Source organism: Aedes albopictus, chromosome 2 (assembly GCF_035046485.1).
Source record: "Aedes albopictus strain Foshan chromosome 2, AalbF5, whole genome shotgun sequence".
NCBI lineage: Eukaryota > Metazoa > Arthropoda > Insecta > Diptera > Culicidae > Aedes > Aedes albopictus.
Window position 1 is genome coordinate 279652913 of NC_085137.1, and position 17300 is coordinate 279670212.

Here is a 17300-nt window from a genome sequence, read left to right on the forward strand (position 1 = left end):
AAATATGTATTTAAAATTAATCAAAAACAAAAGTTCGTGTTGAAGATTGAAAAAAAATTATAAGATTTCCTAACACAATGTAATTGAATATGCTGTAATAAAAAAAAATGTGTATGGTCGTTAGGTCTGATACTCATCAGATCATCGTGTTGAATATTTAATAAAGTAAGGTTATGTTTATAGTAATCTATTATGTAGGGTATGTAGCCATTCGTGCCAAAGCTCTCATCCCGAGCACCCCCGTCACAACTTTGTCACATCTACACCAATTGACAGAAAAAAAAAACAACCAGTGCAAAACCGACAGCCATGGCGGGAAGCACCCAAAATAGGAGCTTCTGCCCAAATAATCCATAACTCTATTCACCCGTTTTGAAGCTAAATAAATATTGAGAAACAATTTATATTACTACTATTGTAAAGTCCATAATTTTCTATTGGCAGTTAACTCGTCTAAGTTCTACTGCAAGACTATGTTTTATCCTATCGTCCATTGTCTCCTAGATTCCTAACGCTAATGATGAGTGTGAATGTGAATGTAACGCAGAGACTTCCCATACCCACTCTTGCGTTACATTTTTGGGTCTATGAGGTAAGTTGAACTATGAACTAGCTTAGAAAATGGTGATATGCTCACAGCGGATACTCCTTTGGTTCCCAATAGCACTTACTCAAGATTTATTTTATTTTTTAATGAGCCATTTTACGAAGTGACAACAATGTTGTGATGATATTATTTTCACGGATTATTGGACGCTACCTCCTGTCAAAATTCATTCATAAAATCGGCTCGTAAAATGGACTATTGTCTAAAAAATAGTGTTTTACCCGAACGGTTCCAACTTTGCGAAAGATTAATCAATCGAGTCCAAATTTGTATCAATGATGCACAATAATAGGTTGACAAACAGTCAAAATTTGAGATTTTTTGATGCACTCTATGAAAAGTTATAGCATGTTGAACTTTTTTATGAGAGAAAAAAAAGTTGCCTATCCCAAACATCTTGGTCCCCTATATATTTATACGTTCATAGCCATCCATCGCCAGAACAGAAACGGGTTGGAAAAGGCGTTTCCCTTGCCATCCAACTTTCGCAACACAGTGTAAATCTATCATATAACGCCTACGAGTTATGCAATCAAAGGAACTGTGCCGCATTATTTTCAGAATAATGAACACACTAATCTTTTGCCTTACACCTGGCATCCACGCACCAATGTGCGAACCCTTTGCCAACCATATCCCACTAACACTCCGACATCCGCATGAATTTGTGCAGATGTAGATGTATATTCGGTCTGTTTTGCATACAAACGGTCGCAATGAATTAAATGCTTTGGCTGTTTTACTACTCTCCGCATCGAACAATCTGGCGCTAGCTTCTATGCGCGAAAAATCGCTAAAAGTAAATCGCCAAAATATTGTATGGCAAATAGCATCTAAAGGCGTATTTCTCGAAGTGGAACACATTATTCGAAAAATATTTGGTAGCGTTTATGCACAATGATGACCGGTATTTTGCTTACCCAATATTTTTTCGGAAAAAGCTTTTCATTTCAAGAAATTCGAGTTTAGATGCTTTTCGCCATACAAAATAAAATGATTTTACTCTTGCTGACAAACATTGAACGCACTCCCTGCGGGTAATCTATTATCAATTCTTTTTCCTTCCCCACATTGTCCTAAAACCTGACGTGGCAGGCGCCATTGTCGCTTAAAAACACAGGGCAGCATATTTTTGTCTCAAGAGCAAACTTATGTATCTCTGACAGATTTTGGGCCGTTGAATCCGAATCCGACCTCAGATTTGCTCCAGCACGTCACAATTATGAGGTATACCTCAATTTATAGAGTAAAATGTGTGATTTTGGGTACTTTTGACTGCAAGCCATTAAGCATGGATATTATTTTTTAAAATAATCAAAGTATTAATTGGTCAATTATAAACTAAATTAACAATTTACTATATATATATATAAAAATGAGTTTGAAGTCCCTTTGAGGCAACAAAAGTCACGAACGGCTGAACTGATCAGCATGACTCTTGCACGGTTCGATTCGTATTCGTGGTGGCTGTGTTTATATGTAATAAAAAGTTACGAAAATCAACTAAAAAGTAGAAAAACAGTGAAAGTAATGATTTTTTATGAATCGAGAAGAAATTCAACAGGATCGAAATTAAACCAATCTAGAGTGCTGTGCTAAAATGACCTCCACAGTTGTCAAACCACTGCAACATGGCAAGACAAAGTTTGCCGGGACAGCTAGTTTATGATAAATATTTCGTTTTACCAAATCAATTTTGACAATTTTAAGCATTTAATGGTAGGTACAATATTTGCCATACAAGTCAACCTCCAAAACTTGCTGCTTATCAACCAACTTATGCTTATCAACTAATAAATATCAACCATATATTTGGCTGACACAAATTTTGATTTTCTCTTTTGTCACCGCCCCATCGGAAAATTTTGATTAGAATTCGACATTTTGAGGGGGGGGGGCTCAAATAAAATATTCAAGAAATTTAAAAAAATTACAGTAAAAATAGAGTCGCCGAAAAAATTTCTTAGCAAATCCGATGAGTTTGATGATTTTGTCCAATTGTTTGAGTAATTTTTCTTCAAATACATTTATTATTTATCATCCTACAACTACATCTACAAAAAAGGCATGCATTTCATTTCATTTATTTAGTTCACATCAAATTCATGATAATACTGAATCAACAATTTGCCGCCATAATACTCGATTTGCAGCTGCAGCTATCCATGCTCGGTCACGCCCAACACTCGCCAGATCACGCTCCACATGGTCCGCCCATCGTGCTCTCTGCGCTCCACGCCTTCTTGTACCAACCGGATGGTTAGCAAACACCAACTTTGCAGGGTTGTTGTCCGGCATTCTTGCAACATGCCCTGCCCGACGTATCCTTCCAGCTTTGGCCACTTTCTGGATACTGTGTTCGCCGTAAAGTGCAGCGAGCTCGTGGTTCATCCTTCTCCGCCACACACCGTTCTCCTGCACACCGCCGAAGATCGTCCTTAGCACCCGTCGCTCGAAAACTCCGAGTGCTTGCAGGTCCTCCTCGAGCATCGTCCATGTCTCGTGTCCGTAGAGCACCACCGGTCTTATTAACGTCTTGTACATGGTACATTTGGTGCGGGGGTGAATCTTTTTTGACCGCAGTTTCTTCTGGAGCCCATAGTAGGCACGACTTCCACTGATGATACGCCTTCGTATTTCACGGCTCACGTTATTGTCAGCCAGTCGCTCAGTCCCACCTACCAGCATGTACTTTGTCTTAGCCGCATTCACCACCAGTCCGACCTTTGCTGCTTCACGTTTCAGGCGGGTGTACTGTTCTGCCACCGTTCCAAATGTTCTGGCAATAATATCCATGTCATCCGCAAAACAGACAAATTGGCTGGATTTCGTGAAGATCGTACCCCGGCTGTTGAGCCCGGCTCGTCGCATAACACCTTCCAGGGCGATGTTGAATAGTAGGCAGGAAAGTCCATCACCTTGTCGTAGTCCCCGTCGAGATTCAAATGAACTGGATAGCTCACCCGAAATCCTTACGCTGTTCTGCACACCGTCCATCGTTGCTCTTATCAGTCTAGTCAGCTTCCCGGGAAAGCTGTTCTCGTCCATAATTTTCCATAGCTCTGTGCGGTCGATACTGTCGTATGCCGCTTTTAAGTCGATGAACAGGTGATGCGTTGGGACCTGGTATTCACGGCATTTCTGGAGGATTTGCCGTACGGTGAAGATCTGGTCCGTTGTCGACCGGCCGTCGATGAAACCGGCTTGGTAACTTCCCACGAACTCATTTACTTTAGGTGAAAGAAGACGGAAGATGATCTGGGATAGCACTTTGTAGGCGGCATTCAAAACGGTGATCGCTCGAAAGTTCTCACACATTAACTTGTCGCCTTTCTTGTGGATGGGACAGATTATCCCTTCCTTCCACTCCTCCGGTAGCTGTTCGGTTTCCCAGATCTTGACTACTAACTGGTGCAGACAGGTGGCCAACTTTTCCGGGCCCATCTTGATTAGTTCTGCTGCGATACCGTCCTTACCAGCCGCTTTGTTGTTTTTGAGCTGGTGGATGGCATCCTTAACTTCCCTCAGCGTGGGAGTTGGTTCGTTCCCGTCCTCTGCTGCACCAACATAGTCATTTCCTCCGCTGCCTTGGTCCTCCGTGCCTACATTCTCTTCGCCATTCAGGTGCTCGTCGAAATGCTGCTTCCACCTTTCGATCACCTCACGTTTGTCCGTCAGGAGGCTTCCTTCCTTATCCCTGCATATTTCGGCTTGCGGCACGTAGCCTTTGCGGGATGTGTTGAGCTTCTGGTAGAACTTGCGTGTTTCCTGTGAACGGCACAGCAGTTCCATTTCCTCGCACTCCGCTTCTTCCAGGCGGCGCTTTTTCTCCCGGAAGAGACGGATCTGCTGCTTCCGCTTCTGTCTGTATCGCTCCACATTCTGTCGGGTTCCATGCTGCAGCATTACCGCCCGCGCTGCATCCTTTTCCTCCAGAACCGCTCTGCACTCCGCGTCGGAAAAATCGTTTCGTCGACTCCGTTCTACGTACCCGATAGTGCTCTCGGCTGCGTTGTTGATGGCTGCTTTGACTGTACTCCAGCAGTCCTCTAGAGGGGCCACATCGAGCACACCCTCGTCCGGCAACGCTGCCTCGAGATTCTGCGCGTATGCGGTGGCGACATCCGGTTGTTTCAGTCGCTCTAGATCGTACCGGGGCGGCCGCCGGTAATGTACATTGTTAACCCACCATCAGTCGCTTGCGTGTACTGAGTACACGCGTCTCAGAAAAATGCAAAAAAAATAATCGAAAATCGCACCAAATTGAACCGGGTGTTGGTCCTATTCCAAGATCCACTCTTCTTCTTGTTAGTAAGGCAGAAAAAAAATGAAAAAATGCATGGAAAGTACTCGAAAATTACATAATTCTAACCTCACATTTTGAATGTGTACTCAGTACACCGGCGCGACCGCTGGTGTAACTTTTTTGTGAACCAGACCGTTACACGAGCGGTCGCGTCGTGTACTCAGTACACGGCATACGCTTTCAATTATGGTTTATATGCTTTACTAGATACAATGTTGGTGTCTTCAGCAAAAATGTCCAACTGGATAATGCGCGTCTGATAGTGGACATGTGGAACCGGTCAACACGATCTGGTCCTGACACGATCTGGGAACCTGTTTCGTGGACATTTCAGTTATAGCACCAAAACTAGGCATGCGACGGCTCTATCTTCAAGATTTTTCATATCCATCATCTTAGTAACCATGAAAATGATCAGGGACTTCCTTGGCCAACCCGTGGCCACCGGAATGTGCCCTGGAGGAACCTGTTTCGAGGTCATTTTGACCATGACACCAAAACTAGGCATGCGACAGCTTCCTTCAAGATTTTTCATATCCATCATCTTAGTGACCATGAAAATGACCAGTGACCTCCCTGGCCATTCTATGGCCTCCGGAATGTGCCCTGGAGGAACCTGTTTCGAGGACATTTTGACCATGAAAAAAACAAGGCATGCGACGGCTCTATCTTCATGATTTTTCATAACCATAATCTTAGTAACCAAGAAAATGACCAATGACCTCCCTGGCTAACCCGTGGCCATCGGAATTTGCCCTGGAGGAACCTGTTTCGAGGACATTTTGACCATGACACCAAAACAAGGCTTACGACGGCTCTATCTTCATGATTTTTCATATCCATTATTTTAGTAACCATGAAAATGACCAGTGACCTCCCTGGCTAACCCGTGGCCACCGGAATGTTCCCTGGAGGAACCTGTTCCGAGGACATTTTGACCATGACACCAAAACTAGGCATGCGACGGCTCTATCTTCAAGATTTTTCATATCCATCATCTTAGTGACCATGAAAATGACCAGTGACCTCCCTGGCCATTCTATGGCCTCCGGAATGTGCCCTGGATGAACCTGTTTCGAGGACATTTTGACCATGACACCAAAACAAGGCTTACGACGGCTCTATCTTCATGATTTTCCATATCCATTATTTTAGTAACCATGAAAATGACCAGTGACCTCCCTGGCTAACCCGTGGCCACCAGAATGTTCCCTGGAGGAACCTGTTTCGAGAACATTTTGACCATGACACCAAAACTAGACATGCGACGGCTCTATTTTCATGATTTTCCATATCCATCATCTTTGTAACCGAAAAAAAAACTGCGAGTGACCTCTCTGGTTAACCCGTGGCTACCAGCCATGCAAGGGCTCTATCTCCATGATCTTCATCTTCTTCTTTTTTGTGTAACATCCGTACTGGGGCAAAGCCTGATACTCAGCTTAATGTTCTATGAGCACTTCCACAGTTATTAACTGAGAGCTTCCTCTGCATATGATCATGTTGCATGGGTATAGCGTGTGGCAGGCACGAAGATACTCTATAACGAAGGAAGCTAAGAAAAAATCCTTTACAAAAAGTTCCAGTACCGACCGCGAATCGAACCTGTCACCATCAGCATGCATATACTGAATAATCACGCCTTCACAACTGTGGATATAGTGGTTTTCTATCGTCATGATGTTTCATGTATATCATCTTTGTAACCGTAAACAGTACCAGTTATCTCTCTGGTTAACCTCTGGCCACTGGAATTTGCCCTGAAGAAACCTGTTCCGAACACATTTTGCGCGTGGCTCCTCATGTTTTTTCACCTTCGTTACCAAAATAGAACCAGTAACCTATCTGTCACACTCGTGGCCACTGGGGGTAACGGTCACCAAGACAATGAATATAAAAATTATGAAGATAGAGCCGTCCTCTAACATGTTCCGGTGGCCACGGGTTTATGCTAGGTATCGCTCAAGTAATTTCCGTTCAGTGCATTATTTTTTCTTTACCGGAATGGTCCAAAAATTCAACACAGAGAGCTTCATTTGATTTGACGTATCTTCTCAGTACTGGAGTGAAGAAAAATCAAAAGCTTCCTCATTTCTCGAGCAATTCCTCACCTGAATTTTCCACGCATCGAGATAGGCCAAAAAATCTTGCGCACTGCGTACTTCTTATAATGCAAGGACGCTGCACAGTGGTCTAAATATAGGTCTAAATCTTTGACCACAATCAACTGTGATATCATTGTGGTAACATAAAGTTTATTGATTTTTTATTCTAATTTCAGTCGTTTGCATTCATCACTCTACCATTCAACATGTATTTAATTAATTGTGTTCGATTCTTATATGGTTGAAAACGATGTAAATGTAAAATTTAGATGCTACATTATCATCTTATTTGAATAAGTGTGACTGGTTTATGATCTTTCAACAAGCCGTAAAAATGTTTCCCCTTACGATCTCTTCGGACGTTTTTTTTTATAAATCTTCCCTATAATATTAAACAATGATTTACTGAAGAATTCAGCTGCGACCGTTTGCGACTAGATTAGTCACTTAAGAGTCGTACATTTAATGCAATGAAAACTGACAGCTTTTACCCTCTCTATACATTACATTTTGCTATTCTTAAGCAGCTGTGAGTACCGTGGATCGCCCAAACTAATATTAGTATAACTTCATACCTCGATATAACGTAACAACATTTTTATGTTCGTTACGATACATCAAAGTTACGTTATATCGAAGCCAAAAAAAGATCCTCCCCAAAATTATGTTATTTACTCAACAACGATTTTTAGCCTTGTTTAAATGTTTTTTTCATTGTTGTATTTTATATACCTATCTTCATAAGTCAACTTTATAGTATACCTTTTTATATTTAACTACTCAAACCGATATCGCATAAAACTAGATTCTTTTTAATTTTTACATCCCGAACTGCTCAAGCGTCAAACGTTACCTGTTCATGTGATTATAAGTAACAAATCCCCTAGCAGGTAGCGTTGGAATGTACATCATTTCATTTTCAGCAGTGTAAAATTCAAAGTTTTCTATACGATAATGCCTCCTAGAATTCCTCTTCAGATTCCTCCAAAATTCACTCGGGAATTCACCCAGGAATCTCTTAATGAAATACCTTCTGTGATTTATCCTGAAATTCTCGAAGGAGTTCCTCTAGAGTTTTTTTTTGTCAAGCATTCAAACTCCTTCATTTATTCCTACTGGCTTTAATCTGCTAGGATTCCTCTAAAAAGGGCTTTGAAATAGGACACAATTGGTAAAGTACTAGAATTGTAGTAATGAGCCGAATTTTTGTATTATGAGAAGGTCAATTCTCCGTTTCTGCAATGAAATGGTGCAAAAAGCGTGCAGTATAATTATTCCTTGCCTAATTTGTTGCTGTTTGAGCAAAACTATGGATAACTATGTTGTTTATGTTGCAAGAAATGGAGAAAACAACAACACTGTTGCCCAAATTTTTGCTCAGACAGCATCAAATTAGGCAAGGCATAATAGTACCCACGCTTTTTGCACCATTTCATTGCAGAAACGGAGAATTGAACTTCTCACCATTCAAAAATTCAGCTTATTACTACAAATCTAGTACTTCACCGATCTGTCCTATTACTCCAAAAGTTCTCGATATGATTCATCCTGGAATTTCCCCTGTGGCTTCTCTAGGATTTCCCATGGGATTCTAGAGATTTTTGCAAGGATTCATCTTGACATTCCCTTTGAAATTTATACTTGGATTCTTCCAGTCATACCTGCAATGCTCTAATACCTCAACTATTCCTGCTCAATAAGTATTTGCTGAGATTCACCCAGTAATTCCTGCTGAAACTTATTCTGTACATTTTGAACTCTTTTCTAATTTTTTTACAGGGATTTCATCGGTAATTCTTCTGAAAACTCATGCTAGGATATCGGCAAAAACCACCAGGAATTTCTTCAGAGATCCAATCAAAGATTGCTGGTTCCAGGAAACCCTGTTGAATTACTCCAGGGATGACTCATTTTCTTTCAATGCATTTCTTTTAATAATTCCTTCAGAAATGTTCCCTTTTCCTTAGATTCTCGCTGTGATTCCTCTAGAAGTTTGCTTTGAATCCTTCCAGAAATTCACTCTGGTACTTCACGTGGCATTTCTACATAAATTCTTCATGTGATTATTCCATGAATTCCTTTAGGAATTATACCAAGAATACCTTTGCAATATTTCCACCGAAATAATTCATCAGTGGGATATATCACAAAATTTCGCCAGAAATTTATCACAAAATTTCGTCAGAAATTTATCAAGAAATTTCTCTTGGGATTTATAAGAGAATTTCTTGAGCGATTTCCTGCAGGGTTCTTCAGAGACTAGGCGGACTTGCCCCAGCGTTATAACTCGCAGTATCGCATGAAACCGAATTTGGTTCCACTGCTGTATATTGTCATGTTTTTTGGAGTTGGAAGGCTATGTTTCAGTAGGAATGATATGTCAAGAATAAGTACAGTAGAAGTTCGGTCGGTGCAAATGGTTAAACTGCAATGCTTTTTACCTGTAAGTCCGGTAAGTTCAACAAATTTGGAGTTATCGCACCGCCAAACGTCAAAATGATGTGCCATGTTTGCCCTAATAGGAATTGAATGAATGTGGATGAATTAAACGAAGAGAAAAATCGGGATCTTCATATAACAAAATGCAGAAGTAACTGATGCTTGATTCTCATTCACGCTAGGTGAATAAGTTCCTCATTTTACGTCAATTGATGGCTTTATGACATCTGTCAGGCGTTGAAGATACTCAATTTCATTCGTTAAGTGAAACGTAAACATGTTGCAGATAGCAGCTAAACAAAATTTCTGACACCGAAAACTAGCATATAACTGCGAAACTGTTCGTATAACGCTAAACTGGTTAGCAGACTTGGTTCCAGGGGGAGCGTAGTATCATAAAGACTATTCCGTAAATCACGCTTATTATTCAAATAGCAAAACATTGAACCATAAAAAAGTTACTGTTGGGGGTGGGGTAATGTCACACCAAATCTTGATAGCAAACTCCTTGGGTATCGTGTAAGCTTCAAGCTATAAATATCATTTTATTAATTCTCAAACTTTTGGATCGATTACTACATTTACTTACGATTTTAGTGAACGTTTTGGGAAACTAGGAAGAATCGTATCGATTGCCGGTGATTGTGTGTTTGCTACAAATTAGGAATTGCATTTAGTTTAAATTCAATCGTACCTTACTTCTACTTACAATCAAATTCAATAATTTTAATTCACACACTTTAGCTTCACTTAGTAATTTAGAAATAGAGAAATAGTTTTAACAAATAAATCGAAGTGATATCGTACACTGCAGTAGATCACATCAAAACAGCGCGATGATGACTTGCATTTCATTTCCCATCTTACGGTCGTCTTGACGTCTCGACGGCCTTCTGTCACGTCTGTCGGTTTTCAGGAACGGCCGTCGGCGGCGCCACTGCACCGAGGGGTGTTGTCGGCACATACCCCCGCCCGTGAACCTAAGTGATGGCCTGGGTCCTCCTGAATATCCGCGGGTTCACGTTTCACTTCGACGTCCAACACCGCTAGTCTAATCGCTGGTCGCCGCAAAACTCCATTCGCTGTTCGTACTAGGGCTTGACGAACTCGTCCGTCGGAACCTGCGATTGTTTGCTCGACCCGTCCTCTTAGCCACTGACCTCGTGCAGGTCCGTTTACGACGAGTACTAAGTCTCCTACAACCAAGTCCTTGGTCTCGTTGAACCACTTACACCGGCGCGTTATTACTGGCAGGTATTCTCTTATCCACCTCTGCCAGAATTCTCCGACGATGTATTGCGCTAACTTCCAACTGCTGCGGAGTGTAGCGCATTTGACTACTTCAGCTGGCTCGATTTTGTTGCCCGTTTAACTTCCCAAAAGAAAATGGTTGGGAGTCAGCGACTCTTCATCTGCTAACTCCAACGGAATATACGTGAGTGGCCTTGAATTTACTAGAGCTTCAGCTTCGTAGATGATTGTCTCCAGCGTTTCGTCGTTAGGCTTTCGGGGGTGGTCCAATGCTGATCCTAGGGCCGTTTTCACCGACCGGACTAAACGCTCCCATACGCCGCCCATATGCGGGGTGGCCGGCGGGATAAATTTCCATTTCGTTTCAGCATCCGTGAACGTAGCTGCGATTGCACCGTCTCTGGCTCGAATCTCCTCCGTTAGCTGCTTGCTAGCTCCTTGAAAACAGGTGCCGTTGTCCGAATAGAAAACGGCAGGTGAGCCGCGGCGCGAAACAAATCTTTTGATAGCCATCACACACGACTCTGTGGACAAACTATGCACAATCTCCATGTGTACGGCTCGAATAGAAAGGCATGTGAAGAGCGCAATCCAGCGTTTTGCTTGAGATCGGCCTACTTTAACGTACAAAGGTCCAAAATAGTCTAACCCAACGTAAGTGAAGGGCCGCACAAACGGTTCTAGTCTCTCCATCGGAAGCGGCGCCATTGCTGGTGGGTATGGTAGAGCTTTGTTGACTCGACAGAATAAGCAGTTCTTAGACACTCTTTGCACAACAGATCTCAACTTCGCTATTTCAAAACGCTGCCGCAGTTCGTTGATCACGGTTTCGCGGTTAGCGTGACGAAAATGGCGATGAAACCAGTCAACTATCAAAAATGTTATCGGATGTTGTTTTGGAAGGACTACTGGGTACCTTGTATAAAATGGCAAGTAGTCCGCCACTCCAATGCGCCCTCGCATTCTCAGGACTCCTTGTTCATCCATGTAGGGCCATGTTTTGTATATTGCGCTCGACTTCGGAACAATAGCGTGCTTGGCATCTGCTGAACCTATTGTTTTCATCAGCACTTTTCGTTCCTCAGGAAACGCTTCTGTTTGCGAAATCTTCCACAGAAGAACCTCAGCGCGTGCGAGCTCTTCTTGGGTAAGTAGCTCTCGCTGTAGCCTTTGACCAGTATTGCGCCGACGTAGATTGTCAATAAAGCGAACGATATACGCCATTGCACGGTGTAACTTCGTCCATTTGTTGAACCGAGAGTAATCTACCAATGGCGTACAATCCCAGTGCGTCTGAACCCTTCTGAGTTCTTCATGATTAGTAGTAGTTACGAACTGTTGCTGTGGCCATGATTCTTCCTTCAGTCGTAGAAACCCAGGTCCTTGGAACCAAGCACTGGAGAAATTAAGATTTGGGCCATCTTTCCACTTCGTTGCATCGTCGGAAACGTTAGACTTGGATTGAACCCATCTCCACTCATGCGGCTCACTCGATGTTAAAATTTCGCCTACTCGTACTGACACAAATTTGTGGAATCTTCTATGGTCGGACCGGATCCATGCTAGTGTCGTAGTGGAGTCGCTCCAGAAAAAACGTTTTGACACTGGGAGCGAGTGATATTCCAGAACTGCTGCAACAAATCGTACTCCGAGGACCGCAGCCTTCAACTCAAGTCGCGGAGTGGACAATGTCTTCAGAGGAGCAACCTTGCTTTTCGCACCTACTAGCGCTGTTTGCACGTGCCCGCCATGCACCAATCGAAAATACACCGCGCAAGAATAAGCGATGTCGCTCGCGTCAACGAAAGCATGTAGTTGTAGTGTTGTAGACCCTCAATATTGGACGGAAACGGCTGGAAATAGCACCGAGGAATCTTCAGATCGTTGAGCTTTGGGAAGAGCGCCACCCACTGGCGCCATTTGCGATTTAGGCCTACGTTCAGCGGCTCATCCCATCCTGTTCCTGCTGCCCACGTCCCTTGGATGATTACTTTCCCGTGGACCAGAAAATGGGAGACCAGCCCGAGTGGGTCAAAGAGACTCATAACTACCTTGAGAACTTCTCGTTTGGTAGGAACATGAGCTTCGTCGAGTATTGAGCTCAAATCATCCCGCAGATTGAAGGAATATGAAAAGGTGTCATCCGCAGGATTCCATGTCATTCCAAGCACGGATTCAGTGGTTGTATTCCTCTCCAATATTAAGTTCTTCGGTTCATCAGCTGCCGATTCTCCTATTTCGTAGAGAAGGTCCGTTGAGTTAGAGCGAAATCCGCGAATTTCGAAACCCCCTAGCGAGTGGACTAGTGTAACCTCCTTCACCACAGCTGCTGCCTCCTCGACGCTCATAAAACTATCCAAATAGTCGTCGACATAATGCTTTTTTACAATCGCGGTGGCCGCACGTGGGTACAATTCTGCAAACTCTTGTGCGTTAAGGTTTTTGACGTATTGTGCAGCAGCGGGAGAACAAGTCGCCCCAAATGTTGCTACGTCCATTATGTAGACCTGAATAGGTTCTGCTGGACAATTTCGCCAAAGAAAACATTGCGCCAGGCGGTCCTCCTTACGGATCGAGATCTGGTGAAACATCTCCCTGATGTCATCGCACACCGCGATGGGAAATTGACGAAAGCTGCTAAGAACCGACGGCAGGGGGATCAGTAGATCGGGACCCTTTAGAAGTTTGGAGTTGAAGGAGACTCCATTCACCATCGCCGCTGCGTCCCATACCAGACGCACCTTGTTCGGTTTTTTGGGGTGTACGACGACTCCTAACGGCAAAAACCACGTACTTTTGGGGTCCGCGTTTTGTAGTTCCATCTCGGTTGCCCTGTGAGCATAACCTTCCCGCAGATACTTGGCTATTTGATCGCAAACTCGGTCCTTCAACGATGGTGCTTTTGTTAACTTACGCTCCAATGACTGCAATCGACGAACTGCCATGGGATAGCTATCCGGGAAATCCGGATTGTCCTCTCTCCACAAGAGTCCGACTTCGAAACCACGTCCATTACGTCGGGTGGTTTGTTGTAATATGTCCCTCGCCCGTCGATCTTCGTTTGAGTCCAGCGTTTCACTTTGGCCTTTTATACCAGCGTCCTCCAACGCAAAATAATCTCGAAGTTGGTCATTAAGTTGACGGTCACTATCAGCTGCTGCAGCAACGTGAAATTGGACAATAGCTCGTGCCGAAGAGGATCCCGCAACACTCCCGTATATACTCCACCCTAACCGGCATTTGGCTGCTATTGGGTCTCTAGCACTACCTTCTCGGATCTTCAAAGGCACAGCCAGGTGGAGATTATCCAAACCAATTAGAAGTTTTGGTTGGATCGTCTCATAATCTCTCAATGGGAGTCCACGCAAGTGTGGATAGCGGCTGCAAAGTTCGTTGTACTTCATCGTCTGAGTAGGCAGAAGCAAACAACTCACTGTCCTAATCTCGCGCAGCCTATGGCGATTGCGACTGTTTTCACCGGAGATGTCCAGCTGGATACGTCGAGAATTTCGTTCTTCCCGTGTAATGTTACCCGTCCATTGTAGGGTCAGGGGCTCTGTTGGTCCAGATAGGCCTAGCCGATCAGCGACAGTTTCCTCCAAGAACTTGGTTGACGACCCCTCATCGATGAACGCAAATACCACTTCTTTTTGCGCCCCTGAATACAGTATCACGGGCAGCACGCGAAACATGGAGGAAAACCCATTATTCTGTACGAGATGGTTCACGGAGACATTCAGGGAAGGGGGTACGGTAGAAGCGTGAAGAAGGGTATGATGTTTTTGACGACAACCCTCAATTCCACATCCCTGCCAGGACTTACACGGCCACTTGCCATGACCGTTGAGGCAGGTACTGCATAATCCCCGTTGGTGAACGAATTGCCATCGTTCATCGATGTTCAACAGTTTAAACTGAGGACAATCTGCTACTCGATGTCCTTCTATATCGCAAAATATACATGGCTTACCTACTTTCCTAGTGGCATCTAAGGTGGAAGCAGGCATTGTGGTGTGTGAGTTTAACAGACCCTTCTCCTTGCCTTGTCGTTGATAAGTCCTGATGCTCCGGCTGGAGCTCGGTAGTTCGAATGTCACCTGACTTGCTGCGTCTACCAATCCAGTCATGAAATCTCCGAATGTTGCAAGGGTGGAATATGGCTGCTTGCTTTTGAACATTGCCCAGTCCATTTTTAATGAATCGGGCAGTTTTTCCACCAACTCTTGCATCAGCACCGGATTGGCTAAGTGTGTGTACTGTTTTGCTGCTTTAAGGTGGTCTACCAGGTTTTGCACGACTAGTCCAAACTCGACCACGGTCTCCAGGCGGTCGTGCCTAGGAGCTGGAACACGATGAACTTTCTCGATTAGACTTCGAATAAGCAGCTCAGGTCTACCGTAGAGTGTACGAAGGGTGTTGATAACTTGTGGCACACTTGAAGGGAGGAGTAGTCTACTCCTCACTGAATCGAGCGCATGTCCCTTCAAACATCGCTGTAGCCGAATCAAGTTTTCTGTGTCGGTGTATCCGCAAGCCGCAGTTGACTGCTCGAAACTACAGATGAAGATCGGCCAGTCTTCGGGGTTGCCAGAGAAATTTGGCAGTTCTCTACCCATAACCTGTCTAGCCGCCAATTGACTCCCATTGAGTGTTGTAGGGAATTCTGATGTCTCCAGATTCACGCGAGGCTGTTGAACCGAGTATGGGAGTTCAGCCTGCCCGAAGGCTTGTGGATGATCCGAATGCAGTTCTGTTGAGGGCAATCGAGGTTGACGGTCGATTTGTGGTTGCATCGGCATTGGGCGGTCGACGGAATGTTGCAGGACGTCTTGCATGGAGCGAGGATTCGACATTGACGGAGCTCGGTGGCATTCTGGAACTTGTCTTGGAATTGGCTGGTTTGGAACATACGATGCTTGCGTTTGACGAACCGAAGCTTGACGTTGACCTAACGCCGACAATGATAGTTGCGGCGTTGCAGACTCAGAGCGAATTCTTAAAGAGTTGACTTCGTCTACCAGTCGTTCTGGAGAGCATTGTTGCAGCCAAAGAGCCACTTGCTGATCGGAATCGGTAATCGATTCGCCTCTGCTGCTGCACTCACTTAACTGCCTGGCGAGAGTGTTCTTCTTCTCCAGTGACTCTTTCCTAATCATCTGTTGCTTCTGTTGATATTCCTTTTCTTCCTGCAGCTTTCGATGACGCAGCTTCGCTTCTTCTTCCAAAAGAGCTTTCCTTTCTTCTAGTCGACGTTCTTCTTCTTCCATCTCCTTTTTCCTCATCGATTCCTGTGCCTCTAGTTCTTGCTCTTTCAGCAGCTGCTCTTCTTCGACAAGTTTCATCTGAGCTTGCAGACGAGCGGCATGAATGCTCGAAGTCGTGCTGTTCGCGCTTCGAGAGAATTTCGATGCCAATTGGGTCACTTTATTCATCGGCTTCAAGCCCGATCTAGCAGTAGACGAGCGTAGAGATCGGCCCTCCGATGGGGGTGGTTTATGGACGCGAGATGACGACGTACCGGGAATAATTGTCTTCGCAATGCAATCCGAGCAAAGGTAGGGATGGTTTTTCACAGACTCGTCCACCCCTGCGCAGTCGAAATGCTGCCACAGCTTACAGCCGTCACAAGCAACCCATTTCTCGTCGTCGGTGTCCGGCCTAGAACAGGACTTGCAGCTGTAACCAGCGGGCATCTGATGTTCCTCCATTTCACTACCCCGTATCTTAAAATCCTTGAAGATTTTGTTGGGGGTGGGGTAATGTCACACCAAATCTTGATAGCAAACTCCTTGGGTATCGTGTAAGCTTCAAGCTATAAATATCATTTTATTAATTCTCAAACTTTTGGATCGATTACTACATTTACTTACGATTTTAGTGAACGTTTTGGGAAACTAGGAAGAATCGTATCGATTGCCGGTGATTGTGTGTTTGCTACAAATTAGGAATTGCATTTAGTTTAAATTCAATCGTACCTTACTTCTACTTACAATCAAATTCAATAATTTTAATTCACACACTTTAGCTTCACTTAGTAATTTAGAAATAGAGAAATAGTTTTAACAAATAAATCGAAGTGATATCGTACACTGCAGTAGATCACATCAAAACAGCGCGATGATGACTAGCATTTCATTTCCCATCCTACGGCCGTCTTGACGTCTCGACGGCCTTCTGTCACGTCTGTCGGTTTTCAGGAACGGCCGTCGGCGGCGCCACTGCACCGAGGGGTGTTGTCGGCACATACCCCCGACCGTGAACCTAAGTTATGGCCTGGGTCCTCCTGAATATCCGCGGGTTCACGTTTCACTTCGACGTCCAACACCGCTAGTCTAATCGCTGGTCGCCGCAAAACTCCATTCGCTGTTCGTACTAGGGCTTGACGAACTCCTCCGTCGGAACCTGCGATTGTTTGCTCGACCCGTCCTCTTAGCCACTGACCTCGTGCAGGTCCGTTTACGACGAGTACTAAGTCTCCTACAACCAAGTCCTTGGTCTCGTTGAACCACTTACACCGGCGCGTTATTACTGGCAGGTATTCTCTTATCCACCTCTGCCAGAATTCTCCGACGATGTATTGCGCTAACTTCCA

At 44.2% G+C, this 17300-nt stretch overlaps 1 protein-coding gene across 8 annotated transcripts in view; it reads right to left on the reverse strand.

Moving 5' to 3' along the window:
- LOC109417392 (protocadherin-like wing polarity protein stan) overlaps positions 1 to 17300 on the reverse strand; it is a 139997-nt gene that overhangs the window by 78225 nt on the left and 44472 nt on the right. Inside the window, exon 1 of one of the 8 annotated variants that reach the window (XM_062851886.1) lies at positions 14679 to 14805. The exons of the other annotated variants lie outside the window; for them this stretch is intronic. The gene's annotated coding sequence lies outside the window, so the exon portion shown is untranslated. Of the gene's footprint in view, positions 1 to 14678; positions 14806 to 17300 lie in introns of those variants that run through there. 8 annotated transcript variants of the gene reach the window in all.